Raw genomic sequence first — 15,734 nt, 5'->3', positions numbered from 1 at the left:
CTGTTAAACTAGAGCATCTCCACTTTATTATTATTTGGTTTTTTTTGTTTTTTTTTTATTGCTACATATGACATATGCACACATTTGGAATACCTAATTAAAATGTATTTAAATGGATTGGCTTGTAATAATTAACTGACTTATTATCAATCATTAGTAATCATTTGACAGAAATCAATTATTTTAACTGTGATAGAGGATAGTTTGTACATTTTTGATCATTTCTGACCTAATGAGGTCAGGACAGTTACATGCTATGTTTCCTGGCAGAGCATGATGCTGCTGTGGTCGCAGTAATGAAGAGCAGAAGAGAGGCAGTGAGCCCTAAAGCTCGGTGGAGAGCAACAGCAGCATAACAGCTCTCCTGGATATCTGTGAGGAAGTGATCATAGACCTTACTGACCATGTCTAAAGGCAACAGCATAAAATACATAGTCTTAACATTTATTATAACATTTATGTATTTGGTTGGAAGTATTGTGCCCTTCAGAATGATAAAGAATACATACAAACAGCAAACATTAATACTAAAGAAAACACACCCTTTTTTAGGTAAATTATAAAAAGTTTAACTAATACTCTACTAATAAAGGTCCTACAAAATGTTCTTGGAGCGATGCCATGGAGGAACCACATTTGGTTCCATAATGAACCTTATTTGTAATAGCAATGTGACTATTGAATTGATTAAGGACCTTTGGATTAAGAGAATGTTTTTTTTTTGGGGTCTTTTAAAGGTTTTTTGACCACAGTTCTATGACAAACATGGTTCTTTATGGACCCAAAAGTGTTTCTTCTATGGCTTCACTCAAAGATCCCTTTGTAGCACCGCTGTGTATCACACAGCTGTGATAGTAAAAAAGAGAATCAGAATCATAGTAAAAATGTAAAGGTTAGCACTTGTAATAATTAAAATATTATATATTGATTATATAATAATCAAACTATTTCTGCAGCATTTTAATACAATAGACCAGGATAATTTAATATTTTTGAAAAGACAATCAGTTTTGACAACAAGCTATTTCCTAATTTAGAGAGATTCAAGAACCTTAAAGAGTGCAATATGGTGTCCCACAGGGCTATGTTTTAGGCCCTTTACTGTGTGGACACATCATTTTTCTCTCAAAATGAGGTGCATCCTTTTATCACTTAGTCGCATGTAACAAACTAGCCATTACATCCTTACCATTTGGTTCCAGTGCTGTGGTGAGAGTGTGTCCTCCATGCTCCACCACACAAGCACACTCCCCTCCTCTCTCACACTCTTCTGGCAACAGCAGCGTCTGACTCACGATGAACACCTCACCTTCAGCCCACACACATTCTGTGTGACCACGCTCTCTTCTGTCCCTTTTAGTCCAGTACACCTGCACTTGTGATGGCTCAACACCTTTGACCAAACACTGCACAGGAACTGCAGAGCTGTAAGTGGAGCTTCTGCTGAACTGAATGACTTCAACAGAGGGCGCTGTGGAGCTGCGTGCTGCACATAAAAAGAAAAGACAAGCAGCATGGTGGCGCTATTACCAAAAAAAAGATTTTGTTCAGTTGATTTGTTTTGTTGATTTTCAGTGTCAAAGTTGACAAAAGCAAACTGCAAGGACTATGCAGAATTTTAATTGCAATTATTTTGTTTTTTTTTATCACAATTGTTTTTCTTATTTATATTATTTTACTATAGATACACACACACACACACACACACACACACATATATATATATATATATATGTATCTAATTTCTTATCATCATGTCTATAAAAAATTCAGTGTTTTATATTATATTATATCATATTAATCAACTATTATTAGTAGTAGTATTGTTCCTTTTAAAAATGTATATATATATATATATATATATATATATACATACATATATTATTTTTTTAAATGAATTAAAAAAAATATATATATATAATAAGAAATTTAATTAATTAATGAAATTATTTATTTATTTATTTATTATTTGTAATGTTTATGTTTCTGCAGTAGGAATGCAAGGTTAAGCTGTTTTGAGACATGATCAGGGTTTATATACACTCTTACCCTCCACCAACACACTTGTGCCATTCCCGGTGTAGATTTTTTGTTTGTCTGTAACGGCACAGTAATAAGTCCCAGAATCCTCAGGCGTTGTGTTATGAATGACTGCTGGACACACTGTGCTGTGTGAGTGGTTTTGACTCCAGAGGAGTCCAGCAGTGTCCTTAGTGATGGCTAGTGTCCCTCTGTTAGGATTAACTCTCAGCCAGGCCATAGTGTAGCAGTAGGCCTTCACGCTGTCCAGCTTGCAGTACATCTTCACTGATTCTCCTGACCTCACCCGTACTTCAGAGGGGAACTGGATCACCCTTCCAGCCATCACTGCAATTTCAAACACAACATTCAAGTATAAAAAAGAAAAACAATTATTACTCCACCATCATGAGGTCATGAGAAATGTGGCACAGCAAATAGGTTGTTGTGAAGCCAGTTTTGAATTCACGGTGTAGCTACAAACATTGTATGTAGAAATGAATTAGAACTGTGTCATCTTAGACAAGATGAGGCAATGTAGTAATATAATTATTAAAGAATATTAAAAACAATGCAATTAACTTCCAAAAATGATCTAAATATAAAAAAATATTTATAATCTTTGTCCTCAGTATATAAATCTGTACACAACATTTTTGAAGTGTACATTTTTGATCAGCTTAGACATTGGTTTTAAAACTATAAGCTGAACATGAGCCACTCCAAGTTTGGTTATTTAGCTGCTCTATGGTAGGGCTCAGGTTCTGACATTGCCCGAATGATGGCACTTCCACAGTAGAAGATGCAGTCTTGTTTTTCTAAAAAAAAATATATATATCAAAAACACTTTCAAAGCAGTTTCCTATAGCATCCCATACAAAACAAACAATGATAAAATGGGAGCACATGTTTATTGTAGTAAACATTTTTAAAAACAAAAGATATAAAACATATAGCAAAGTAACACAACTGACTGAAGTATGTCACAGTGCAAGACAATACTGTCACACAATAGGACATTTACGCCATTGTGGCCATTTTGAATCCTTGTCATACACAACGGACCATTTACTTACATTATGTTAATTTGATCAAATTAATATAATTTTTTTTTTAAGTACACATTAATTTAATAGAAAGTATGAAATTTGTTAAATTATTAAGAGATTTTAACTTGCTGTTTAACTTTCACATCACAGCCAAATCTGACTGACTTCCTGATTCTTGCTTGACAATGATGAATTTACTGTGATTTTTATTCATGAGTCTTTTAAAACCTGCATTTTAAAACTATATATTGGGAAAAATAAATAAATATGTATGAAGTAAAGTTTAACGCATTTATATGTATATTACATGCTTCATTTATTTCAAATTGTATTGCGCTTTTTACAACTGGTGGTAAAAATTAGTATAACATAAATAGAATTAGTATAACATATATTTTAGTATAGTATAACATAAATATATCTAAGCATCACAGCACAGGACATCTAAACAACTTAATCTCTTCCATCTAAACATAAAACAGTTCCAGAAAATTATTTCTGTCTGTATATATATATATATATATGAGAGCAATGGCTGCCCACTGCTATGGGTAAAGATATATATGTACTAAGATATTTCAGTTGTTTAAGTGGGATAATGAAGAAAAACATACATTTTGTTCAGTCACAGAGGAGTTAAGTGTTTTTCTTTGCAGCCTTCATTTCAGGGCCTTTTTTTCAATACTAAAACACCAAAATGTACTTGACCACTCAAGACAAAGGTGTAAAGTAACATTCAACAGTGAGTGTGATTATAAAAAACTTGCTGAAAACTTACAAAACCCAGAAAAACAATGCCTGGTATACTGGACTTTAGGATTGTGGAGGATTAAAAAAACGGAATGTGTGTGACTGTGGAAAATAATGTTTCTTAATATTGCTTTTAGTGTCTAGAAACTGCCCATGACCTTTTTTCTCTTTCACCAGGGTATAAATATGAGCGAACAAACAGATATAATTCCTTTTGTCATCCATAAAAATAAGTAAAACCCAAGTGTTCTCAACTTAAAGTTTCATAGAATAGGGAATGGCTAAAAAAAAAGGTCAGCATTTGGAATAACCAATGAGCACATAGTCAGAGCCATAATGAAGAAGTTTGTCAGGAAGGGGACATATCTGCATTTGCTCCCACATACAGTGAGGAGGAGGATAACAAAGATGAAGAGAAGCCCAAAGATCACAGTTTCATAACTGTAAAGTTTAGTTGCATCTTGGAATTTGACCACCTTAAAATTAATAATGAGATGCCACCTCCCTGACCAGCTTGACAAGAAACCCTTCCTAGCACAAATTACAGCATCTAAACTTTGCCAAGAAACATTGGAATTACAACTGGAAGTCTATGTTGTGGTCAGATGAGACAAACATATAGCTCTTTGGTCATACACACCATTGTTATGTATGGTGAAAAAAGGGATGCACCTCATGACCATGGCAAAATATGGTGGTGGCTCATTGTTCCTCTGTTCCTCTGGGGCTGTTTTGCTGGCAGTTGTCCAGAGGATCTTGTTATGGTCAGTGACATAATGAATACCATTCAATACCAGATTTAACAATATGATTGCCTCTGCCAGAAGACACTGGGCTCTGCTTCTAACGATACTAAAACCTAAAGCACACATCAAAATCAACAGAGACATACAAAGATACCACACGACACTAAATATATGGTCTCATCTCATAAAGGCAGATCAACTCAAGAGACCCAAGAGAATCTCAATGTGCTGGAAATGGAAGTGTGGTCAAAGGTCCCTTCACCTTCAAGTATTCTTCAAATGTGTTCAACAATACTGAGGTAAAGAGGTTGAGTGCCGTCAAGCTTGCCAAAAACTGAAATTTGGGGTGCCAATATTTTTGGAATCTGCATTTTTATAAAAAAATGTGTTACTAAGGGAAACCTTTATTAAATTCCAAAAATAGTCTTGCCAATAAAAGCATGAGGCTTCTTTTGATGTTAGTTGTAGCTCATTTTCATAGTGGGTGCCGACATTTCTGGACCTGACTGTATATCAGTAATAACGATTTCATCTTTACTCATCTCAAGCGAACCAGTATAATACGGTATAAAATAAATATATATCAGTATAATATAAATATGGATGCTTACCCCTTGAAGTAACACCAGAAGCCAGAGCGATCAAAATCAGAGCATGCATGCTGAACGGGAAAGCCTTACAGACTAAACCACTGAGAGCTAACACTGAGTACGTCCACCCCGATCTCTTCCACTTCATTATCTCTGTTCTAATCCTCTACTGACACTCCAACTAGCACTCACATACTGACTGATCAGTTCCAAAGAACTCTCCACAAAGCTAAAGATTTTTCATCTTTATTTGCAGAAATAGTGATTTTTAAAAGCACTCTTTGTTTGGTTCCTTCAACTCATCATAACTCATCATCATATCACAGAATATCTCAATCACAGATTGGGTAACAAGCACACAGATTTAAAAATCACAGCACAGAATTTGAACATATTGTCTGTGTAAAATAATATGTATTTTTATACTGTTTCATTGTTTTTATATTTCTTTCCCTTTTTTGTTCAAATAAACTGTGCACAGTTTCAGTCAGAACAGGTGGGGTCAAACCTTTACATATGCTCATCAAGGACAATCATGGGCAATAATAATAATAATAATAATAATAATAATAATAGGTTTTCAGTGGTTTCATTGAACTGTTCTTTTTCTGGAACAGAATGAGTTACAACATACATATTTGGTGCACATGATTTAATTTCTATGAAAGTTTCTTGAAATCAACACAGAGTCAGAATTATACATACAGTCAAGATCCACACACCTAATATTTGGTTAGCAAGTTACACCTTGATTTCTGATTGGATATTTGATCACTAGTTCTATTAAACATGCTAGTTTCCTGTTACGAACCCAATAGCCATACCAAAAGCTTAATGTTAGCCTGTTTTCTGTTATCACCTATGATATGTGTTCACCCACTTTGTGCAATGTACCAGTTCCAATGGCAGCAAAACAGCCCCAGTGCATGTTGCTACCATCACTATGCTTAACAGTTGATGCATTGTTGGTGCAGGAGCTTCTTTCTTGGACAGCAATCTCTGTTTGTGGTGATATAAAACTGGTTGAATGTTGTACTCTTATTCTGCTGCAGAGAAAAGAACAGTTCAAGGGAATTATTGAAAGCCCAGTCTTAGCATGACATTCATGTCCATGAGGTGTGTATGTAAATGTTTGACCACAAGTGTATATCACATTAGCTTAACAATAAATTCTGACAAAATATTTTTTTGTAAATACTCCACAATAACTCATCTCACAGTATAATTCATAGCCAATAATACAATTCACAATAATCCATAGTGGATAACTAGTACTTACTGAACAATTCATAGCAGTTACTGAACAATTCAGAGTGGAAAGTGAATAACATAGTAGTTACTGAACAATTCATAGTAGATACTAAACAAATCATAGTAGATACTGAATAATTCATAGTGGAGATTAAATACTTCATAGTAGATACTGAATCATTCATAGTGGAGAGTGATTAACTTAGTAGTTACTAAACAATTCATAAAAGATACTGAATAATTCATAGTGGAGAGTGATTAACTTAGCAGTTACTGAACAATTCATAAAATATACTGAATAATTCATAGTGGAGATTAAATACTTCATAGTAGATACTGAATAATTCATAGTGGAGAGTGATTAACTTAGTAGTTACTGAACAATTCATAAAAGATACTGAATAATTCATAGTGAAGATTAAATACCTCATAATAGAAACTGAATAATTCATAATGGAGATTAAATACCTCATAGTAGATACTGAATAATTCATAGTGGAGAGTGATTAACTTAGTAGTTATTGAACAATTCATAAAATATGTGGAATAATTCATACTGGAGAGTGAGTAACTCAGTAGTTACTGAACAATTCAATATTCATAGTAAGTTACATGAATAATTAATGATGCTTAAGCCTTTAGATAAATAACTGAATCATACACTATGAAATAAATCAATTTGAATTTGTTTTTCATTTAAGATGCATTTGCAGGTTGATGGGTCATTGATGGGGCATTTAAGGGGGGGGTAGCTGTGGTTTGTGTGGAGTTTTCTCAGAACTGCAGGTTTTCCGCTGACATGATGAATGGTTGCCTGAATTATGGCACTGAACTGCAGGTGCTGCGTTTAACCACAAGACAATGAGGACACAGTGCTGCCCCTGAAGAAGTACAAAATCAGCCACTTCCTGTCCATGCACAGCACCAACCTGACATAAACAAATTCAGCTAGACCAAAGTCTTCCTAAAGTCTGTTAAACATGCCCTTGTGCACATTCTCTTTCAAAAGTCAGATTTCAACATAAAACATGTTATACAGGTTATAGATCTCAAATAGCTCTATAAAACATTTTTATCCTTAAAGAATTAGAAGCTAAAAAGTTGATATATATTTAATATTTAATACATTTTAGACCAGAACAAATTCAGATACAGAACGAACTGAGCTGTGAACACTTTCATTTTCAATTCATTTTTATTGTGGATCTTTAGCCTAAAACTGAAACAGCACAGACATTAAATCTTTAACGTCTGCATGGACAAATGTTTTTGGACATAGACTCATTCTTGGGTTTCATTAAACTGTAAATAATAATGGAAGTGTTCTTCACTGAAGTCCTTTTTAGGTTCAGGTTTAGTCTTGTGTGTTTTTTCTTCTGATCCTCTTTCTGCTTTAGTTATCAGTCCTGTAAACGATATTAAAAAGAATTCAGAGAACCAAACAGCTTCAGAAAGAGATCAACTTCAACTTCAAGATCAAGTTCAACTAATACAGAATTGGGTGCTTACTCACCTCTGTTCCTTTCTGAACCAACAGCAACTTTTTACTATCACTATCAAGAGCAGGAGACTGGAGACCAAAGATAGAGCCACATAGAGGTGTTTTATAGAACAGCACACACTGCATGTGTCTGCTAAGGGAAATCGACAGCAAAATGTATATACATAAATATATGGATAGGATATGGACATATATATTGCTAAACATTACAATGATGCTACACCCTGTTATGTATTTCGACACTGTCTACTGGAAAACATGTATCAGTAAAATGGTGACTTAACTTTGAATGTAATGAATGTAATGAATCAAACTTCCAAAGTGATTTAGAATATTTCTATTGGTCTGTTGATCCAGAATTATTTAGACAGTATAAGCGATGGAGAAAACTATAAACGGACAAAAATAGAGAAACATATTATTCATTGGACAGCAGTTCAATTTAAATTGGCATAGGGTTAAATTTGGTCAGTCAAAAAACAGAAAGTGGCTCTTAGGTTACGCTTGATGATGGATTTTGGGTCTTTTGCAGTGCGAGTCAAGACTTGAGTCTCTGGGATGGGAGTTGAGTGTTGAGTCTCCAGGGTGCGAGCCTTCAAAGATATTCAACCAAGTGTCTTGTCTGAAGATCTTTCTGCTGTACTTCATAACACACATACACAGCGGTCGTCTCTGCCACTCTTCAGCAGGAGCTGGTTGATGGTAAAGCTGGGGCTTTATGGTCTGTCTCACAGTACAGCTCTGATTCACACAGGACAAAAAGTAGCTTTTCGATTTACCTATCACCACCCCACCAAACGTGGCATGGATTTTGGGTGTCTTGAGTGTTTGCAGGGCAGGTCAAGTCTCTAGGGTGCGAGTCTTATGCCGGGCTTATACCAAACTACTTTTTTTAAGCAATTTCTGTGTCTCAGACAAATTTCCAATGTCCAAATGTCTATTTTTTAAGTCTTGATGTTCTGATAACAACCATGTTTAGTATTCAAATCATGACGTGGACATTGTGAATAACCAATAGGTGAGCCCTCTCCAGCACCAAACAGGAAGCAAAATTCAGTGGCTGCTTCCAAACAACATACTGCACACACAAGGAGCCAGGAGCATGATAGGAATTAATCTCAAAAGGAAGCGTCAGACAGTATTTTTTAGAACCTTTCAGAAGTTTTTGTCTTGCAGGGTCACTATGTGCAGGACAGCAACTAGATTCAATTTGAGCTTCCCTTTTGTGTGCAGTAAATTCTTCCAGAAAGAAGACCCCACAGAATGTGTACACAACCACTTTGCTTATTCCTGTTTGGTTCTGGAGAGAGCTCGCTTATTAGTTATTCACAAAGCCCACAGCATAATTTGCGTGAGACGTGATATTACTAAATAAGGTGGATCTTATTGAATAAGTAAAGAAGGCTATCCTGAATGCCTTACACCAAACAATTAAGATGACGGGAGCGCACTGCAACCTGAGCAAGACATGAATTTATTCCAACACTCATTTGGTGTAAGGCCTGTCTGTAGGGTGTGAGTCAAGTCTGGAGTCTATGGGGCGTTAGTTGAGTCCTGAATCTAAATTTGAGTCTCTGGGCCTGAGTCTAAGAGTGTGAGTCAACTCTTTAGTTTCTGGGTCCTTGTTGAACTATCAATCTCTAGGGTGAGTCTCTGGGGAGTAGTCAAAGTCAAGTCTTGAGTCTGAATTAACTCAACACGTTAAAACAGTGCATTTAGACATTAAGCTTATGTTGGCACTGATGTAATACACTGTACATTACTAAGGTAAAAATGGTTAAACTTCAAAGATACTCAACCATGTGGCTGAAGCGTCTTGTTGAAGATCTCGCTGCCGTACTTCACCACACACATACACAGCGGTCGCCTCTGCCACTCTTCAGCCGAAAGCAGCAGCTGGTTGATGGTAAAAGCTGGGGCTTTACTGGGAGTGTATGTCAGTGAAGAGAGAGTGTGTCCCAACAACTGCCTTCCATCTAGGAACCAATACACACTGACCTGAGCTGGTAGAACACCAGTGACAAGGCACTGCAGAGACACGACAGAGACTCTGGAGCTCACCGAAGAGATGACCTCCATTACTGGAGACACCATGGGATCTGGGGAATAAAAATATTTTTTATTAAAGATAAATATTAAACAAAAAAGGGTTTTATATAGTTATAAAATGGATTCTTTGATTCTTTGACAATGGTGGAACCATTTTGGTACAATATAGAACCATTTTCTAGAAAGGTTCATTAAAGAAAACTTTAACCAAAAAAAAAAAAAAAACATTTACCCAGCTAGGCATTTTTGGTTTATAGACTGGTGCTTAAATTCTTTTTATTAGCTTTTCACATTTGGGAGGTATATTTAAAAATGAAAACAGGTTTATTATGTAAACATTTTTAATTATCAGTGTAAAATCAGAAAATATTCTATTCCATTTTTTTTTAATGATCAATTTCTTAAGGTTAGGAAACATTTATTAATTATTATTTGTCAGTGTTATCAATGTTTTTGTTTTTGTTGTGTTGTATTTTATTTACTGTAGTTTAAGTTTTGGGAAAATACTTCTGATGTTTCCGCAATGTTAGTATTTGTCTAATTGGAAATATTCTAACAATGTTGTGATGCAAACTATTATTACATCAGATGTTTTCAGAAAGTTTCTGGCAAATTATTTTTGTAATAATACATGCTAACCTTCCTGAAACATTTTTAAACATTGTTGAATGTTCCTATTACTTTCCCTACTGGGTGGGTATACACTCAGAATGTCTTTTGAGTGGCCATGGTTCTATATAGAGCCATTCATTTTACCACTGATTATGCATTTACACCCCTTTATACACTGATCCTCAATAATTGCTTTGATGTGTTTGAATAAAGCAGTCCCTTCTGTTCAGTAGCTTGAAAACATCACTCTTACTTTGAACCTTCTTCACTAAAAGCAATTGCTCTGAATAGAACCATTACAACTCAAAGAACCATTTGATTGCTTACTAAATGGTTCTTTGTCTGATTAAATGGTTCTTTAAATACATGGAAAACATCTCGTAGATATTGCAGGAAGCAGCAGAAGAACAACACTACAGTAAACTACCATACTGCTTTTAGAAAGTGTTTTACTAGTACTATTTCTGAAGAAAACCAATGTTTCCAGTTTGCATCTTTCTGCCCAATGTTCAACTGACCTGAGGTCAACTGCTTTGCAGGAAATCCTGTCTTTTCCTTCCTTTTCCTAAAGTGAATTCCACAAAGTGAATGTTGTTTTTTAATGACAAGATTAATGAAGGCCAGGTTCTAGTAGTTGTTGCAATCTACATTAACTGTCGCTCCAGTCAGGCTACATACTAATACTATAAGGTAAATATTATACACTAATATTAAAAGTGCAGGTTCTGCAGGTAAATACACAAAATATTAACATACTAACCCATTTGTACTAACATGAAGGGAAGAAACATTGCTATGCCAACATATGTTGGCATAAGTTCTCATAAGTTCCCAAGTTCTCGTGCATCTCGTCATTGCTGCTGCACTGGCATTGTTATTTGCCATTTTGTTCTTATTTTTTCCAGATGTACCTCCTCCCTATCTTTTTCACATTGCATTGTGGGATAATAGTGTCCATCGTAACCCCACTTAAAAACAGACTGATTATGCATCGTGGATATCAGAGTATACTCAACTTTGACACTTATATAGTACATACTTATTAACTATATTACATACTACATACTCAAAAACTAGTTAATATTAGTAATTAGTACACAACAGGGATGCACCCTCAATTTTGTGAGACATAAACAAAAATAAACAAAAAGTCTAACTGAAAGAATTTTAAATTGTGTATCTAGGGGGTCCCTTTCCAGTGCTTTGTCTAGGTAGAGTTCCCTAATTCACTATCCATCTTCTATATAATACTGTATATTATGACTACAATTCTTCAACAAAAGTCTTAGCTTTAAATACAAATGTTTTAGTTATTTTGTATATATATATTTTGTTATTTTTATAAATTAATAAGTACAGTACTGCAAAAAAATATATATTAAAAATTAGGAGCAATTAGGAGCAAGGTGCAAGGAGGAAAGGAAAGAAAAATGACAAAGACCAGAACTAGAAAAGAGCTTTGGACAGAAATTGAATTATTTGGACACAGAAATAACAGAAGATGTGTAAAAAGTATTACAGTTTTGTAGCTGTCAAAAACAGAAGACCAAACAAAGTATTTGAGCACAAGAACCCACCCAACTATGAAGCATGGAGGTGGAAATGTCATGTTTAATCCTGATGAGATTCTGTACAGTGATTAAAAAAAACATGGGCTGTGCATGCAAGAACCCCCTCAAACATCACACAGCTAAAAGAATATTGTGTGAAGGAGTAGAAAAAAAACTCCTATTTGATGTCAAAGACTGGTAGACGGTTATGTGAAATACGTATGTGTAATTTTTCCTTAGTAGGGATTATTATCTTATTTCATTTATTTATTTGGTTACATTAATGATAGTGTTGTCAGTGTTTTTGGAAAGGTTATGCAATCACATTGCTATTATCTATGGATATTGTCTGAAATAAGATCAAATATTGATTGACATTTTTGCTCATGAAGATCTCTATAAGTAGCTGATGAGCAGGTGCACGTATTTGTCACTGTACTATGTACAGCAAAATGCGTCCTCCGCATTTAACCCATCTGTGGTAGTGAACACACACACACTAGTGAACTAGGGGCAGTGAGTACACACACACCCAGAGCGGTGGGCAGCCAACTCCAATGCCTAGGGAGCAGAGAGGGTAAAGGGCCTTGCTCAAGGGCCCAACAGTGGCAGCTTGCCAAGCCCGGGCATCAAACCCACAAGCCTGTTATCAAAAGCCCAGCGCTCTAACCGCTGAGCCACCACTGCCTCATAAAGTTTGCAACCACTGCATTGGCTGGGAATCAAACCCGGGTCTCCCGTGTGGCAGGCGAGAATTCTACCACTGAACCACCAATGCTTCCGTGCCTTGACATAATTAAGTTGACATAATTAAGCAGTACACAGAATCTCACCCTTCACAATGACCCTGGAACCGTTGCCAATGTGGGCAAACTTGCCTTGCACCACCACACAGTAGTACATGCCAGAATCCTGCACTGTCTGAATGGAGATGACTGCCGAGCACACCTCGGTCCATCCGTATGAAGAAGAGTTCATAGTGACTTTAGATGGGTCGGTCTCACTCAGGGTCGTGTTCTCACAGTAGGTCCTCAACCAGGTCACGCTGGAGCAGGGTGAATATAACTCCATCACACTGCATTGCAGAGTAACAGTCTCTCCAGTTGTTACCTCCACCACACCTGGCCACTGGGTCACGATAGAGGGATATGAGTCTGTAATGCAGTTCATGATAATTATGATGGCTCATTGTTTTGTACTCTCCACAAAACCTGATTTGGAGGTACATGTGGAATCCAGTAGTTTGAACATAGGTCATTAAAACAGTCTGATAAAGCAGTAACGTACATGACGAACCATTACTGTCTTACGCTAATAGGGCTTAGTTCTATCAGCGGTGATTGATTTTAAATAGTCGATTTGTTCAGTGTGAATTATCTGTATAATAAAATGTGAATCTGTCTTGAGGTTTTGAAGTGTTTGATATGTTTAGTATGATTCATTTTATTCTAGTTTAATTCTCACTGCTATAGAGCTAACTTTTAGAATAATCTTTAGCTATAGTTCTAGAATTTTTCTGGACACAGCTAACATGTTTTTTTTTATTTTTATTAACAGATTCTATTTATTTAAAACTGGGGAAGCTACAAAATTGTAGTACTTGAATGCTCTGAATGCTACACTCAAAAGCAAATAGGCTTCTACAGTACATAGTTCTGAAAAAAGGTTATTGGACTGATTTGGCCAAAGTTCTATATCAAATAATCTACAAAAGGTTTGACCAACCCAAATAATCCTTAATTCAGGCAAAGACCCATTTAGGATTTTTGGACCAATGGGGTTGTTATGGTTCTATATAAAACCATTGCCTTTAGTAAACAACCCTTGAGGAACACTTTTTATAGTCTATATTTTATAGTATTGTCTACATATAGTCAAATTCCCTTAATAATTTTACTATAAGCTTTAAGATTTTTGTTACATTTACTTTACTTAAGAAAATGTGTTTAGAAACAGATTTGAAAAAACCTTATAACGTTCTTTGAACAACATCAAGAAATACTGGACATTATTTCTATCAGAACAAAATCCCCACACCTCCAATAGGTGACAGAATAAAAGTTTTGAACTTTTAATGGTAAGTCAAATATTATTTTTTCACAGCTTACCTGTCCACACAGCTCGAGCTAACCACAGCAGCAGAAGATACGCACACATCCTGAGACCGCAGCTGAACATCACCCATTACACTTTAACAGGACAACTGTCTTCTCTTGCTGAGTTCAGCAGAAACCCTGCCCTCGTCTAAAAAAATGTCTCAAGGCTTCCACTTAAAGCAGCCGTAAGCGACGTAAGCCCCTTATTAAACGCTCATTTCACAATTACTTACCTTCCGATGGTGATATTGGTAATATATTGTTAAGAAAGTGGGATTTAAGATTACTTTTCTATCACTTACCATACCATAGTTGCTTTAATGGTGTTTGTCGGGTCGTCATCCATCTGTATTGTGAAGTGCCATCCTATCAGTTTTGCAGTGTTTGGCAGCATTTTCTGAAGCAGAAAGTATAGCTCTAAACACAGTAGAATTCATCCTGCTGCTTCTGCCACTGGTCATATTTTCAATAAACATCAGTTACCCAGTGTCTTTGACAGACATACAAGGACCATGCTATTACAGTGCCTCCACAATGTTTGACAGATGATGTGGTACGCTTTGGATCATTAAGCCTTTTCGTACCTCTATTCTTCAGATCATGATGATGAAGGCATCTTCTGAATATAGACTTTGACAATGATTCACTTACCTCTTCATGAGCGATCTACTTTACTTGCCTTCCATGGCCTTCCAGGTTTCCTGGTGTTTCTCAGCTGCCACCTACCAGTCCGACCAGCAGGCCCCCCCACCCACCACCACCTATACCAGAACAGCGGCACACCCGTCTACCACTGCTACCTGTTTTTTGACCATGTTAAAACCTAAATGGACTCGTAACTATCTGCCACTATTAATATCACCACTATTAACTATCTGCTGTATCTGGTTTGGTCATTTTTATCAATAATGTTTAAATAGTTCTGACCAGCGGAGGATAGATGGGTTCCCCTTGTGAGTCCTGGTTCCTTCCAAGGTTTCTTCCTCCTGCTCTGAGAGAGTTTTTCCTTGCCACTGTCCTTGCCCACTGTCTTACATTATTTCTTTTTTTGTCTCTGTCTTTTACTAATTACTAATTATGTAAAGCTGCTTTGTGACAACAACAGTTGTATAAAGCACTATACAAATAAATTTGACTTGACTTGATTGACTAGCAGTAGTATTATCAGTGTAAAAGGCACAATGACCATAACAGTGTGCTGTATGTGGGTAAAAAATGCTCGGAGCATCCATACATTTAAACAACAGCCTCACATCTCAGGAAAACACTTTGATTTCTCTATTGTCTTTATTTTAATAAAACATTTATTTGGCTTTTCTTGAAATGCTTTGGATTTGCATATTTATTTTTCCAAGATAACAAGTTAATGTAATTATTTTTATCTGAAGATCTTGCATTATTTATGTATTTGCACAGCACAACAATTACTGTTTTCTTGCTGTTTGAAACACTGTTTTATTAAAATAAAGACCTTGTGCTAACACTCATCAAATATAGGCTCCTATAAGTAACAGTGTTGTA

At 35.8% G+C, this 15,734-nt stretch overlaps 1 long non-coding RNA gene across 1 annotated transcript; it reads right to left on the bottom strand.

The window, feature by feature from the left end:
* Positions 1–9,854: 9,854 nt before the first annotated feature.
* On the bottom strand, positions 9,855–12,996 carry LOC140551568 (uncharacterized). The gene is made up of 3 exons (XR_011979267.1): positions 12,951–12,996; positions 9,968–10,005; positions 9,855–9,882 (listed from the first exon to the last, which is right to left on the bottom strand). It is a non-coding gene; the product is annotated as an uncharacterized lncRNA (long non-coding RNA).
* Between the last annotated feature and the right edge of the window lie 2,738 nt (positions 12,997–15,734).

The sequence above is a fragment of the Salminus brasiliensis genome, chromosome 3 (genome assembly GCF_030463535.1).
Source record: "Salminus brasiliensis chromosome 3, fSalBra1.hap2, whole genome shotgun sequence".
Taxonomy (NCBI): domain Eukaryota; kingdom Metazoa; phylum Chordata; class Actinopteri; order Characiformes; family Bryconidae; genus Salminus; species Salminus brasiliensis.
Note: the sequence above shows the minus strand (reverse complement) of the source record. Positions and strands in the feature narration are given on the sequence as shown.